Below are 16,149 nucleotides of genomic sequence, written 5' to 3'. Positions count from 1 at the left end.
TGTCTTCACGTATTTGTGCATGTCTTCACGTATTTGGGTATGTCTTCACGTATTTGGGTATGTCTTCACGTATTTGTGCATATCTTCATGTGTTTGGGTATGTCTTCACGTATTTGTGCATGTCTTCACGTGTTTTGGTATGTCTTCACGTATTTGTGCATGTCTTCACGTATTTGGGCATGTCTTCAGGTATTTGGGTATGTCTTCACGTATTTGGGTATGTCTTCACGTATTTGGGCATGTCTTCACGTATTTGGGCATGTCTTCACGTATTTGGGTATGTCTTCATGTATTTGGGTATGTCTTCACGTATTTGTGCATGTCTTCATGTATTTGTGCATGTCTTCATGTATTTGGGTATGTCTTCACGTATTTGGGCATGTCTTCGTGTATTTGGGTATGTCTTCACGTATCTGTGCATGTCTTCACGTATTTGTGCATGTCTTCATGTATTTGTGCATGTCTTCATGTATTTGAGTATGTCTTCACGTATTCGTGTAATTTGTTATTTCTTTGTGTAGTTGTCGTTATACATTTGTGTGTTTCGTATTTATGTGTTTGTCTTTATGTATTCTACACGATCCCTTCCAATGGCCAAGTTATATCACAAAATATCTCACTGCTTCAGCATGTGGCTGACGTTGGATGCACGGCAGACCTTGTATGCACGGCTGACCTCGGGTGCACGGCTGACCTCGGGTGCACGGCTGACCTCGGGTGCACGGCTGACCTTGGGTACATGGCTACTTGTGTTGTTACCACATGTAAGTGAAGCATATATCCATGCATCAGTTCAACACTTCAACTGCTGTTTCGGTTTCATTGAACTGCTTCGTATTTCCATTACCTACAATAATACCTTAATTCAGTTGTACAGTGAACTACAGTTGAAGTTGTGAACTTACATCTGTGTTCAAGGGAACTATCTCCGTCGGTTCAATGAAACGGATATATTGTTGTATCTAACTCATTTATATGCCCATCGCGCAGTTTTTCTGTTGTAGGTCATAACAGTAGGCACGCCGTCATCTCCCCTCAACATCAGTGAGTCAACGAAACGCTTACATGCTTTGTCAAAATATGTCTTTTAATTACAGGCATAATAACCGTAAGGTAATCAATTAAATCAAATTAATACAAAGAGCTATATACTTTGATGAGGATGATTACGTAATCATTTGCCTACGAAAGAATACCCGCTACGGTATCGTCAGCAACCTATTGTCGTAAAAGGCGACTAACGACATCTGATGGTCAGTTCGCTGACTTGGTTGACACATATTTCTTTATGATCGTATACCAACTGCGTAGATCGATGCTCATGATGTTGATCATTGAATTGTTCGATCCAGACTCGATTATTTAGAGACCGCCGCCATACAGATGGAATATTGCTGAGTGCGGCGTTAAACAACAAACCAACCAACCTACGAAAGAAAAAAACGTTCCTCAGATATAACGTACCACTGTAATCCTCCCAAACCATTGAAATGTGATCTACTGGCTGCGTCATCTGAAGGGTATATGCTATTTATTCCATACAGCATGTAACCTTATTGAGAGACATTTAGTTGGTATTCAAGTAAAACACAAATACTATGGATGACAACTTCTTCTTTATCGAATGTCACAACGTTTCTGGGCTGTTGTTTGCTCCTTTGTCAGGTGTATTGTAACAAACAAGATACATGTACATCAATGAATATATTTATTAAATGTGAATGCATTTTGTTCTTCAGCCTGTTTTACAAATGGATCTATCAACGTTCTTCAGAACAACTCTAATAATCCTGAGATATTTGTGGTTGGAAGCAGACCCGCTTGTTCTGATGCTGAGAAACATTTCACAGTTGACTCCAGGGGACACTTGCTGAATACGTCATGCAAAGTAAGGCATCATGCTTGCATTCACAACATCACATCACTTAAAGAATTGTAAGGAAAGGACTGTATCGCATTCGTGGGACATCTTGTGAAGGGAAAGAGCACTGCCACCTTTGATAGTGAACATCGAACAGCGCATCACGCCGTCAGTGGGGTATATGGTCTGGTAGCAACAGCAGCATATTGACCGTAGTTCGAACAACTACACGCGCACGCGCGCGCACACACACACACACACACTTAAAAGTCAATATTTCAGAAACTATTGCACCGATTTTACTCATATTTTGCATACAACTCAGTAGTAGTATACACAATAGCGCTTCTGTGATAGGGACTAACCATAGGCTTAATTTATAAATCAAGCCTTTGGTAAGGACCTGTCACAGAAGCGCTATTGAGTATACTACTCAAAGGTATTGTCAAAAGTTTTAAAATGCATAACGCAGAGGTTAAGCTGGAAATCGGGTTATATTTTGAGGCAGAAGGGTCGGTGTGGTAGCCTAGTGGTTAAAGCGTTGGCTCGTCACGCCGAATACCCGGGTTCGATTCCCCATAATTGGGTTCAATGTGTGAAGCCCATTCTGGTGTCCCCCGCCGTGATATTGTTGGAATATTGCTAAAAGCGGCATTAAGCCATATACTCACTCACTCACTCACTATGAGGCAGAAGATAAAACAGTGTTCGCGAAAACGGCATGCGTGTACTTCCCTAGCAAGCGTCTTGAAGGGTCACACGCATAATAAGGGCAGATAACTCTAGTTCTACAACAAAACCATAGCAGGCGGCTCGTCACACTATTGACTGCTGTTCAAACCTGGGCACTACAAATATGGGTCATATCGAGTTGTTATGATCCGTACAATTTCATGAAAATCAGATCTGCCTTATAATGCATGGAACTTTTGAGATGATCCACATGGTAATCTTAGGGATACAGTCATTTCTCTAACACCCGTTCTATTTAAACAGGCCAGCAACGGTATATATACTACAGGTGCTGGATTTCAACAAGGCCAAAGCCACAGGCTTCACCTTGACTGTGTATAATGTCTCATGTGATAACGGCACGGCTTCTCAAGTTAACATCGCCCCAGCAAGGTAAGCGAGCATTCAAATCTCTCTATTGTGATTCGACTTGTTTCATATTTTTTCGTGAAATATTATTTACTTTATGTCCAGCGGAAAATGTCTCTCAAGAGATGAGCAATGATTATATGTTTATGGGTCCGCACATCTCTGTCTGGACGAGGGAGTGTCATGTCAGCTCTGTCTATCAGCATGTTATATATGGGGCTACAGGCGCCCCCTGCAGTCTGTGGAGCAAATATGACATTCAGCTCAGAATTCCAACCCACCATGTAAATGTTCATTATCCAGGTATTTACACTTATCAGAGGGGTACACAAAGTCCGCACTCAAGACTACCAGTTGTCCGACTTCCATTTTTGTGGAATCCGCGGTGGCTGAGCGGGTCAGGCGGCTGACTTTGTGTGCTGCTGATTAGGTGCCAGAGGGTGTCGGTTCGAATCCCGGATGGGACTCAACCCAATAAAAGTACTAAAATAAGGTCAGAAATGCTTGGAAATGCATTTTGGCAAATATTTCATAATGGTTGATTTTTCAGATTCGAAACACATATATAATCATTCATACCACCTCGACCTAATATGGCACATGAGTAATCACGATGTACCATTCCCTAATCATAATGATTACTCGTAAAATATCGAAAAACAAAAATGTCCATGGTAGAAACATTTCAAAGAAACAAACTATACTGTGACCCACCTGGTAGGAAGACAGGTCACAGCGTTATGTAACGCACGGGCAGTTCATGTCAGGGACCGTCTCAAAATACCAAGTGTCAGTATCTTTGCTGTTCGAGGACTCCAGCGGAATGGCAACAGGTGCAACTCGGCTGACGTGAACGGTATTCGTCCTCGATTTTGAGAGCATGGTCTTCAGCCTTTTGCCACACTTCTGGGGTTATTCTCGCAAAAGAAGCATACACAAGCTCTTTAACGTCTGAAAGCTTGAATGTAGTATTATTGCGAGCAAAACTCTTACAGTTACCTCAGATCAGCTCGATGAGTATCAAGGTATATAATTTGAAACCCCAATTTGCGGTATTCTTCAACTGTTCTGAGATAAGCTGATTGCATGGACAATATTGAATACTTTTCCTAAACACAGCTCTGTCATCTCCCCTTTTGGTGTACCTGAACCCCATTTCTACCAGAGCTACAATAAGTGATGTTTTCGAGACATTTATTGTATCTTTGATCTCATCTTGTATTTTAGCACACGTCGGTGGGATTTTCCGTTCATAGAGTTTATAAACTGTACGGCGTATGACACCCTTATCAAAGCTATCCAGTTTGTGTGTCCTACCTGGTTTCGATTTTGACACGACCCCTGAGGTTTACAACTTGTAAACCTGCCTATATGTAAAATTAAGGGCTTTACACATTCTATAGTAAACCCGGTCATAGCTGACGAGAGGTTTCCCCCTTTGTTTCTCCGATATGAAATACTGGTATGAATTTGAAATTAATTGTTCTGCAGAGATATCAAGTCGCATGGTGCCAGTTCAGTGCTCATACACGAAGTGAAACTTCTACGGGTGAACAAGATTATCTATGCGATTTGAATTAAGACTTTTTTACGAAATTATTTTTAATATAACTACTACAAGAGTTCCATCTTTTTTACATATAGATGTTCAAGAAAAACAAAACTTTTTACAATCATTATGTAATTTAATTAGTTGAGGCTATATGAATACATGTAATTACAGTCTGCATTTCAAAACTACAGTTTGTACTTGGAATATTTATGAATGTTGTTAAAACGTCAAAATTTCCTCCTGTGAAGTCACCCCTCAAGTGCATTTTTTCATCTCAGCTTTAATATCCAACTAGGTAGAGTCGTTCATGTAACATATATGTGCTTTTATCTTGTGTCAAATTCATCATATTGATGTTGAAGCCAAAAAGCATTTTCCAAGCATTTCCGGCATTACTTTTAGAATCTATACTTTACTAAGAAAGTCTAATCCCAAATATAATGGGCGTCGGGGTGGTGGTGATTAAAGCTCTTACAGTTATTTACGATAATCCTTTAATCAATCAAGACTGAACCTGGACATGATGTTAATGTGACCACAACCTTTCAGAAACCGAAACTAAGGAGACTCCTAATCCAGCCTTGTGGAACATCTACAGTTGTGTTAGCAGAGGGCATCAAGTCACGATGTTTTATTCATTTCAGATACGTTCCATATTTGGAGGAGGTTGCACTACCGACGTTACATATGGTCATATTGCCCGCTAACACAGTTCTCAACACATCAATGACATCATCGAGTCTGGGTTCCATGTACCTGGGTCAAGAGGTTATGCTGACCATCTACAACAACAGGTCACAAGGTGAGGCCAATGAGGAGGGAAGGCAGGAGGATCTTGTGATAAAATGCAGCTCGTGGAAAACTGGGTTCACTGACATTTACTGACTTAAAGAAACGTGTAACCGGTATTGTTAACACAGGTCGTCATACATCAAGGGGATGTTTGGCTTGCTGTTTTAACGCCGCATTCATGCAATTTATGACATCCGTCTACAATCGTGTCTGGACAATCGAGTGACTGACAAGATGACGTGCATCAAGCAAGTCAGCGAGTCTGACCATCCGTTCCGCTAGTTACAAGCATGGGCTGTAGAAGCCAACACCCGGATCTGGACGGGTATAGGGTTACGACGTTAGCATTAGTGACCTATGCCTAATGGGTCACATGATGTGATCTGTGTCAGGAATGTGCCACGTGATGACAAAGTTGTATGTCAAGATGACTATTTCATGTCTGTATACAGACTGATACATCAAAGCAATTCAAAAGTGAAAGAAATAACTGGATTACATTGACACAAGTGCTGGCATCCTTGCGCCCATTGTGATTGTGTTGTGCAATTCAGACATAGTGCCCTTGTATTACATTGACACACGTGCCTGGATCCTCGTGCCCATTGTGATTGTGTTGTGCAGTTCAGACATAGTGCCCTTGTATAGAGCGACATAGTTGAGACGAGAATCATTGTAATCAGCCAGCGGTTCAAATGTCGTCACTCGCCTGTTCTGTATTTGGTTTTATTACTTTTTCAGGAATATTTGTAAATATGTGATGCTATATTTACAGGAATCATTACGCTTAATCAGACAACTCGAGCAGACTCCTCTACTGAAACAAGTTCAAATAACAGTCAGTAGCTCGCCTGTTCTGTATTTGTAGCAGTTTAGTTACTTTTTTCAGTAACAGAAGTATTTGTAAATATGTGATGCTATATTTACAGTAAGGTAGCAGTAGCAGTAGCCAGTAGCAGTGCTTGTAGCAGTAGCACGCTGTGTAGCAGTAGCCTATCCTGCAGACAGTAACAGTAACAGTCAGACAGTCACTCTAGCAGTGGCAGAAACAGTAGCAGTAGCAGTAGCAGCAGCAGTAGCAGTACAGTAGTAACCAGTAGGGTAGCAGTAGCTTAGCAGCAGTAGCATAGCAGTAACAGTAGCAGCAGTAACAGTAGCCAGCATTATGATTATCGAGTTTTTTGCCCCATTATGATTATCGATTTTTTGTTGTGTTGTGTTTTCAAACAGAACCTGTGCAATCATTACATGTGCAATCCTAAACCGCCCGTCATGTGTACATCTCTGACTTCTATGCCTCCACCACCCCACCACCCCACCCACCACCCTAACCCACTAGCTCTATCAGTTCACTGCCTAGCCAGTTGTGTTAATTATCTTGTTCTCTTGTTTACTTTGTTACACTCAGTAAATATACTTTGCCTCCACTTCATGTTAACATTCCTCCTTGACAACGGTACAAATATCTGTATCGAAACGTCACACTCTCCAGCTCGTAATAAGGAAGTTGTCATAAAGTTTGTCCATATTGTCTACATTGCGTCATTGCTTCACCAGCTTCTGACAGCGACTTGTACAGTTCTGTGTGGGACTGCTGTTGTTCCCAGCTTGTAAGGTATTTAACATTCAGGCGATACTATTGTTTATGCATTAAGACTGATCTATACATGGCCTGCCAAACGACACTGGTTCTGAATTACACATTTTATTATTTGAACGCCAGTGATAAACCATACATCATTTAATACAAACTATTTCTTTCTCCCAAACCACACCACATAAGTAGGTTTATGAGAGAGCATGTGTGTTGTGTGAATAGCAAGAACATTCTCAGCGTGTTTGTTGCAGCTGGTACATTGTCAGCACATGTGTATTCTAGCAGGAACATTGTGAGCATGTCTGTTTTACATCTGCTACATTGTCAGCACATGTATATTCTAGCAGGAACATTGTGAGCATGTCTGTTTTACATCTGCTACATTGTCAGCACATGTGTATTCTAGCAGGATCATTGTGAGCATGTCTGTTTTCCATCTGGTACATTGTCAGCACATGTGTATTCTAGCAGGAACATTGTGAGCATGTCTGTTTTACATCTGGCACATTTCTGGTACATTGTCAGCACATGTGTATTCTAGCAGGAACATTGTGAGCATGTCTGTTTTACATCTGCTACATTGTCAGCACATGTGTACTCTAGCAGGAACATTGTGAGCATGTCTGTTTTACATCTGCTACATTGTCAGCACATGTATATTCTAGCAGGAACATTGTGAGCATGTCTGTTTTACATCTGCTACATTGTCAGCACATGTATATCTCTAGCAGGAACATTGTGAGCATGTCTGTTTTACATCTGGTGCATTGTCAGCACATGTGTATTGGAGCAGGAACATTGTGAGCATGTCTGTTTTACATCTGGTACATTGTCAGCACATGTGTGTATTCTAGCAGGAACATTGTGAGCATGTCTGTTTTACATCTCGTACATTGTCAGCACATGTATATTCTAGCAGGAACATTGTGAGCATGTCTGTTTTACATCGGGTACATTGTCAGCACATGTATATTCTAGCAGGAACATTGTGAGCATGTCTGTTTTACATCTGGGTACATTGTCAGCACATGTATATTGGAGCAGGAACATTGTAAGCATGTCTGTTTGTTTTACATCTGGCACAACATCTGGCACTGCTTTGGGGCACATGTATATTCTAGCAGGAACATTGTGAGAACGTCTGTTTTGCATTCTGGTACATTTTTTGGTACATCAGCACATGTATTCTAGCGGGAACATTGTGAGCATGTCTGTTTTACATCTGCTACATTGTCAGCACATGTGTATTCTAGCAGGAACATTGTGAGCATGTCTGTTTTACATCTACTTTACATTGTCAGGCACATGTATATTCTAGCAGGAACATTGTGAGGCATGTCTGCTTTGACACACACATCATTGTGAGTTCATGTTTTACATCTGCTACATTGTCAGCACATGTGTATTGGGCAGGAACATTGTGAGCATGTCTGTTTTACATCTGTACATTGTCAGCACATGTATATTCTAGCAGGAACATTGTGAGGCATGTCTGTTTTACATCTCGTACATTGTCAGCGCACATGTATATTCTGCTTAGCAGGAACATTGTGAGCATGTCTGTTTTACATCTGATTACATTGTCAGCACATGTATATTTCTAGCAGGAACATTGTGAGGCATGTCTGTTTTACATCTGGTACATTGTCTAGCCAGGGCACATGTTATACATCTGCTAGATTGTCAGGAACATTGTGAGCATGTCTGTTTTACATCTGTAACATTCTTACATTGTGAGCAAGCACATGTATATTCTACACTTGGGAACATTGTGAGCATGTCTGTTTTACATCTGGTACATTGTCAGCACATGTGTATTCTAGCAGGAACATTGTAAGCATGTCTGTTTTACGTCTGGCACATTTGGGGCACATGTATATTCTAGCAGGAACATTGTGAGCATGTCTGTTTTACATCTCGTTTTACATTTTGGGCACATGTGTATTCTAGCAGGAACATTGTGAGCATGTCTGTTTTGCATCTGGTACATTGTCAGCACATGTGTATTCTAGCAGGAACATTGTGAGAACGTCTGTTTTACATCTGCTACATTGTCAGCACATGTGTATTCTAGCAGGAACATTGTGAGCATGTCTGTTTTACATCTGGTACATTGTCAGCACATGTGTATTCTAGCAGGAACATTGTGAGCATGTCTGTTTTACATCTGGTACATTGTCAGCACATGTATATTCTAGCAGAGGACATTGTGACATGTCTGTTTTACATCTGCTACATTGTCAGCACGTGTATTCTAGCAGGAACATTGTGAGCATGTCTGTTTTACATCATTGTAGCAGATTACATTGTCAGCACATGTACATGTATATTCTAGCAGGAACATTGTGAGCATGTCTGTTTTACATCTGGTACATTTGTCAGCACATGTGTATTCTAGCAGGAACATTGTGAGCATGTCTGTTTTACATCTGGTACATTGTCAGCACATGTGTATTCTGAGCAGGAACATTGTGAGCATGTCTGTTTTACATCTGGTACATTGTCAGCACATGTGTATTCTAGCTAGCAGGAACATTGTGAGCATGTCTGTTTTACATCTGGTACATTGTCAGCACATGTGTATTCTAGCAGGGAACATTGTGAGCATGTCTGTTTTACATCGAGTACATTGTGAGCATTGTCAGCACATGTATGTATTCTAGCAGGAACATTGTGAGCATGTCTGTTTTACATCTCATTGTACATTTTTCAGCACATTGTGTGTCTGTTTTATTCTAGCAGGAACATTGTGAGCATGTCTGTTTTACATCTGGTACATTGTCAGCACATGTGTATTCTAGCAGGAACATTGTGAGCATGTCTGTTTTACATCTGGTACATTGTCAGCACATGTATATTCTAGCAGTATTGGAGCATGTCTGTTTTACATTCATTGTCAGCACACATGTGTATTCTGAGGAACATTGTCTGCATAATTTACATCTGGTACATTGTCAGCACATGTATATTCTAGCAGGAACATTGTGAGCATGTCTGTTTTACATCTGGTACATTTTGGGCACATGTGTATTCTAGCAGGAACATCGCGAGCATGTACATCTCGTACATTGTCAGCACACTGTATTGGAGCCGGAACATTATGAACATGTCTGTTTTGCATCTCTGGTGCATTTTGTGGGCGCAATATTATTATTCTAGCAGGAACATTGTGAGCATGTCTGTTTGTACATCTCTGAGCGAACATTGTCAGTGTTACATCTGGTACATTGTCGAGTGCAAGGCAACAACTCCAAAGACTCGCATCGACGGGGAGTTTATTAAAGTTACGATTTTCGGTGAGTCGTTGACAAGTCATTGGTTAATTATCGTTGACATGACTCGGTCCATCGATGAGGGTTTAAGAAACTAAAAGAAACAAAATGATTCTTTAGATAATACATTACTTACTGCGCTTAAATATAGCTTTTCTGAATTTTTCAAATATAAGATTTCATGATTATCAAATATAGCTATTCAAAATTGTTGAGGTAAAACGTTTGAAGATTGTCGAGACAATGCATTTCAGTAACGATGCTTCAATAACAGCTTTTCCTATCAAATTACACAATAATAATGGTCAAAATATTCCAAATGATAACTCCAACAACATATACTATTCAAATGTCATATAAGGAAGTTACACGAAATGTATGATTAAAAGCGCTTATACGCATTTGTGTTGCTATACAGGGAGGTTTTGCAGTAACAGCCAAGTGACCTTGTGGATAGCACAGTAAATCAATAACCTTTGCATGAAGATTTTTGTGCAAAGGTTAGGTCATGTGACCATCAATAATGAAAGTGAGGGCTATATATTTACTGATTAAATTTACAAAGTTTTTGCCATTACACTGGATTTGGAAACCTAGCACTTTGGATCCACAAGTCTAATGTGTTAACCATTAGAGCCACCATACATGACACTCATACATGCCTGGTTTAACAATGCTGAACATTACCGAGATATAACATAACATTAACAGTCCATTTGGGGCTGGTATTTGATCAGGAACATTGTGAGAACGTCTGTTTTACATCTGGGTCATTTGGGGCACATGTGTATTTGATCAGGAACATTGTGAGAACGTCTGTTTTACATCTGGCACATTTGGGGCACATGTGTATTCTAGCAGGAACATTGTGAGCATGTCTGTTTTACATCTGGTACGTTATCAGCACATGTGTATTTGAGCAGAACATTGTAGAGAGAACGTCTGTTTTACATCTAGCACATTTAGGGGCACATGTGTATTCTAGTAAAAGGACATTGAAGATTTTGACGTTACATTTTCATCCGTTTTTATCTAGCAGATGGATACAAAGCAAGATGCAGATGTATCAGTAAAATCATCGGGCAGTTCACCATTGAAGTTGATGATGACGTTGATGTAGCCTGGGCTCCCCTGTACGGCTTCAAGGTTCGTCAACTACCCCGACTCCGAGCCTCATCATTGACTGCACGGTGCTCGTGTGTTCGGCAACATCGGCGCGCCGTAAAGGAAGATGCATGGTAATAGCAATATATTCAAGGAAGAAGGTCCTAAATGTTTACCCACTTCAGGTCAAACCCACGAGCCCGGGGTTTCGCGTGACAGGTAGAAACATACTCCAGGGCGGAGCTAGGTTCGAACCCACAATGATTATTTACTGACAAGAAGGGGCGTCTTAGACTGGAGCCACTCATTAGCTTTACAGATGTGTGTTAATGTCAAATATCGGCAACACAACACAGATCGCTATTCTGTCTCACAGCCCCTGAATCACGATATTATTTCCCTAACGAAACCAGTCCAGATTTCCCAAGGTTCAGGAATTTCCCATCTCACTTTGGGGATCCTTTCACTTTAAATGGGTACCTGTTATATTCCGAGACTAAGCGTCAGTCCATATAGATGACCTGCAACACATGGCTGCCTTGTTTCAGAGTCGTACTTGAGAGGATGTAGAACACTTGACATGGGTACATGATGCCTACAGTTGGTCCACTGGTCTCAGATTGTGAAGATCCATGCACTCATGAGTGGAGATGACAGAGCGGAACTGTGCGCTCGTCGTCAGTCGACTTCGAATAGGTCATCAAGATATCAACCTCTGTCACGTTACTGACGTAGTGGGCATGAATTGCAGTCTGATATCGCCAGTTTGCTCACACCTCCCTCAATCACGGGTTTTGTCCGGTCCAAAATCCAGCATTTACGCCTATGGTATACAACATGTATTTGTTCACTGTAGTGTTAAACACCAGTCCTTATACCCCATTCCACAGAGATTTCTGGCTCATCGGTCATTCATTTGGAAGCAAAGGTTTTCTTCCTTCCGGTAACCCACCGAAGAGTATCGTATCGAATCTACTCTGATGAATCCGATATGTGTTTGCATCAGTCCAGTGTCGATGTGTCGAGAGCGTGAATCCGATGGGGCGAAATCGTCCGATGAAAAGAACTAAGCTCAGAGCTCAGCTCGCCATCGGATCAGTGTCGGATGAATGTCGAGAGTCAGTCCGATGTTATTGTCCGGATTCGTGTTGTGCAGAGTATCGGACGTGTCACAAGCTGACGTCTGACGGCAATCTGATAAGTGTCAGAGATTAACAGTCACCTGACCTCGGCTCATCTGATTACGAGAGAAATCTGCAGTCTTCCCAACGCTCCTGATAACAGCCCATCTACCAATTTCGATTCTCCTCGGATGGTAACATGATATTTTAGCAACGTCCGATTTTGCTAGCCGCTCTTTGACATCGTGAGAGCAATCACTCATTAACTCAACTGCCATCCGACATATCGCATTATAAAGCGGTGGATGATCTGACCAACAATGGACTACAAAGGAGGGTCAGCCGACCTCAGTCTGCAGATTTCCATCGGACCAGAATCCTGAAGATGGGTCCAAGAAAGAACAGAAATGTTCGAGGACAGAAGGCAAAGAAGTGACTTCCCATTTCACCTCAACAATCTGGAAGTTCCAGAAGATCTCCTCCTGTGCCTCCCTCCTCCTCCCATACCGAAGATGCAGAAGATAACGACGAAGCGGCCTATCTGTACTTCTCATTTCACTTCTCAGCCTTCTTCAGCAACTCAGGGTCATTGCATCTGTTGCATAAAGTGTTGCTGCAGCACAAACACAAAGCCCAGGGCCGCAGCGTAGCGGGTATGCGATCCAGGAGCTAGGGGTAACCGTCAGCAGGCTATTTCAACACTGCTGTAGGTGCCGTTATCCGGCACAGGCACTTACAGATACGTACCCCGGGTACGGTACCAACTATACACATGTACCCTAAACAAAGTCAAAATACAGAAACGTACCCGGTACGCTAAAGGCGGCGGACGAAGGTCTTATTCTGCAATCCAAACCAGGAAACCACATGTAGGTGTTTCCCGTTCAACTGATTTTGGTGATATTCATATGGCATCGCAAAATATCCGTCACTGTGTATTCATAAATTGCTTAGATAACGCAATCAATTGTATCTATTACAACAGCATGACGAGTTCCGATCAAGAATACGACTACAATGTTAGAGATAGTCCCAAGGTACGGTTCTGTAAGATTTACGTTTATGCAATATTCCCATGTACAGAAACGCACCAGAGTACATATCCTGTAGTACCCGTGCCGACAACGACCCTTCAGCTTTAATACTCGACTGCCGATTTTGGCGAGCGAATCAAACCAGTATTGAGATTAGTGTCCGATTATCCTACGAATGAAATACGGCACAGTTTGGCCAGGATTGGTGAAGAGATGCTGGGAGTGTCAGATTAATTATCAGGTCCTCTCGAATTTCAAATCCGACCGCAATCGGATCCAGTCCGGACGCCACCGATGACTATGGCGGACATGTACATCGGCCGCTACCAGTCTTTCATCCGATCTGGCGAATCAATGTTTGGATCTCTATCGGATTTTACGGAAAAAAGAGGGGATCCCAAAAAGGTTATCGGGTTAATGTTCACTGGAACTAATCGGAACTGACTGGCATTTCCCGCAAAAGAATTGGGTTCAGATGGAAGCTTTCATATGAGGAAGTTCGATGATGGTCAGTGGTATGGGGATGTTACAGAACTACAGTCTGCTTCTGAAAGTGCGAGGAGATGCTTTTTAACTGAACGATCAGTAGATACGATCAATGAATAATCAACTAATGGCGCAATCTGAAACATCTTTTGTGTCCGAAGCGAGGATGCGGTCGAGGCGGAAACGCTGGCTACCTGCTTATTCCTTTTTTGATCACCATATCACGAAGTTGTGGCGTCGAACCTCGGGGTAGTTTCAAATTGTTTCGAGTATTTATACACGCTGGGTTGGGTTTACAAACTTTAGCGGCGTTAAATCCACGAGAATAGTCACGGTCCGAATATTTCAGGAATAGTGTTGAAGGTGGCTAGGAAGATTGGCTGTTTTCAGGAGGTACTTAGCAGGAAAACCGCTCGAATTAGACAAAAGATCATCAAATCGCCACATTCCGTTCTACTATGGGCAGGCGGCTATCTAGAGAACCTACCACATTCCCGCTCTATGGAGCATTGCGTTGCAGCTATCTAGAGACCTACCACATTCCCGCTCTATGGACGTGCGCTGCAGCTATCTGGGAACCACCACATATTCCGCTCTATGGACGTACGTGCGGCTATCTGGAACCTACCACATTCCCGCTCTATAGACGTACGTGCAGCTATCTATTCCGCTCTATACGTACGTGCGGCTAATCTAAGACCTACCATATTCCCGCTCTATGGAACGTACGTGCAGCTTATACCTATTCCCAAACCTACCACATTTCCGCTCAATAGACGTAGCATTACGCGGCTATCTATCGAGACCTACCATTCCCCGCTCTATAGACGTGCGTACGGCTATCTAGAACCTACCATGTGTTCCCGCTCTATAGACGTACGTGCGGCTATCTGGAACCTACCACATTTCCCGCTCTATAGACGTACGTGCGGCTATCTACCAGACCTACCACGTTTCCGCTCGCTCGTGCATTAGACTGGTACCTGCCACATTCCGCTCATGGAGACGTTGCATCACCTACCACGTTCTATAGACGTGCGTACACGGCTATCTATACCCTACCACATTCCACGCTCTATAGACGTGCAGCTATCTGGAGACCTACCATATTCCCGCTCTATAGACGTAAATGCAGCTATCAGGAACCTTCCACGTTTTCCGCTCTATAGACGTACCTTACAGCTATCTAGGACTACCACTATGAGACCTACCACATTGCCGCTCTATGAACGCACGTGCGGCTATCTAGAGACCTACCACATAAATACAACAATCTCTGTCATATGATATCATGCCGTTTAATTTTATATCCGAAACCCGCAGCACCCAATAAAACTTTCTTTCCTGAAAGAACACACCCAAATTAATCTGCATTTTTCATGGTTGGTTGGTTGTTTAACAGCCACGCCTCAACCCATTATCCCAGCTGTATGGCGGCGGTCTGTAACTATCAATCAGTCTGGACCGAGACAGTCCAGTGATCCAGCATCATGAAGAACACATCGATCTGCCAACTGGGATACGATGGCGTAATAATCGAAGCCAAGTCCAACGAACCTGACTACCCGATCCGTTAATTTGTGACTTCATCGAGCTCATTACGAACTTCAGAACATAGGTGGCACAGAAGACCAATTCTAACCGGATCTTGACGGGTTTGCATGGTTTTGACTTATCGGGGTGAGAATCCGCGTCGTAAAGGAAAGCAGCTAAATATTCACGTAAGTACCCAGCGCGGCCGTACAAATCCACCTCTTGGGATAATCCCACGGTAAAAGTACTGTCGGAAATAGAAAAAACTGGGGTTTTCGCATTGATATCTACAATTTATATATGGATTAATATGTGTAAGTGTAATGGAAATATGTGGTAAACTGGGTTCAGGCCTAACTGTCAGGAGAATCTCGAGAGTGGTAGGGATGATAGAGCGTAGAAAAGGATTTTACTGAGGGAGAGATTAGATTGCCAGAAATGAAATGCAGGGTTTCAGTCCAACGTCAATATTTAAGGATGAGCAGTGGCAAACATACAAGGTGTTGTGTGATGATATTATATTTACAAAGGACAATTTTTAAAAGTCCATTTTGAAATTAAACTTAGCTTCATTATAAACGATGAAAGCATGATGTAAAATAATAACTTAATTACTGGAAACTATGGAAGGATGCTTAGCAGCTACTGCATGGAGTCTCACTATCCCACTATACCAAAGGAAACAGGAATTGGGAG

At 42.1% G+C, this 16,149-nt stretch overlaps 2 long non-coding RNA genes across 3 annotated transcripts in view; both read left to right on the top strand.

Moving 5' to 3' along the window:
* The window catches only part of LOC124285236, a 35,006-nt gene that overhangs the window by 3,178 nt on the left and 15,679 nt on the right, over positions 1–16,149 (top strand). The window lies entirely within an intron of this gene.
* Positions 703–5,311, top strand: LOC124285235. The gene is made up of 5 exons (XR_006900761.1): positions 703–764; positions 1,005–1,044; positions 1,740–1,888; positions 2,858–2,986; positions 5,159–5,311. It is a non-coding gene; the product is annotated as an uncharacterized LOC124285235 (long non-coding RNA).

Source organism: Haliotis rubra, unplaced genomic scaffold (genome assembly GCF_003918875.1).
Source record: "Haliotis rubra isolate DU_JTF1 unplaced genomic scaffold, ASM391887v1 Scf355, whole genome shotgun sequence".
NCBI lineage: Eukaryota > Metazoa > Mollusca > Gastropoda > Lepetellida > Haliotidae > Haliotis > Haliotis rubra.
Note: the sequence above shows the minus strand (reverse complement) of the source record. Positions and strands in the feature narration are given on the sequence as shown.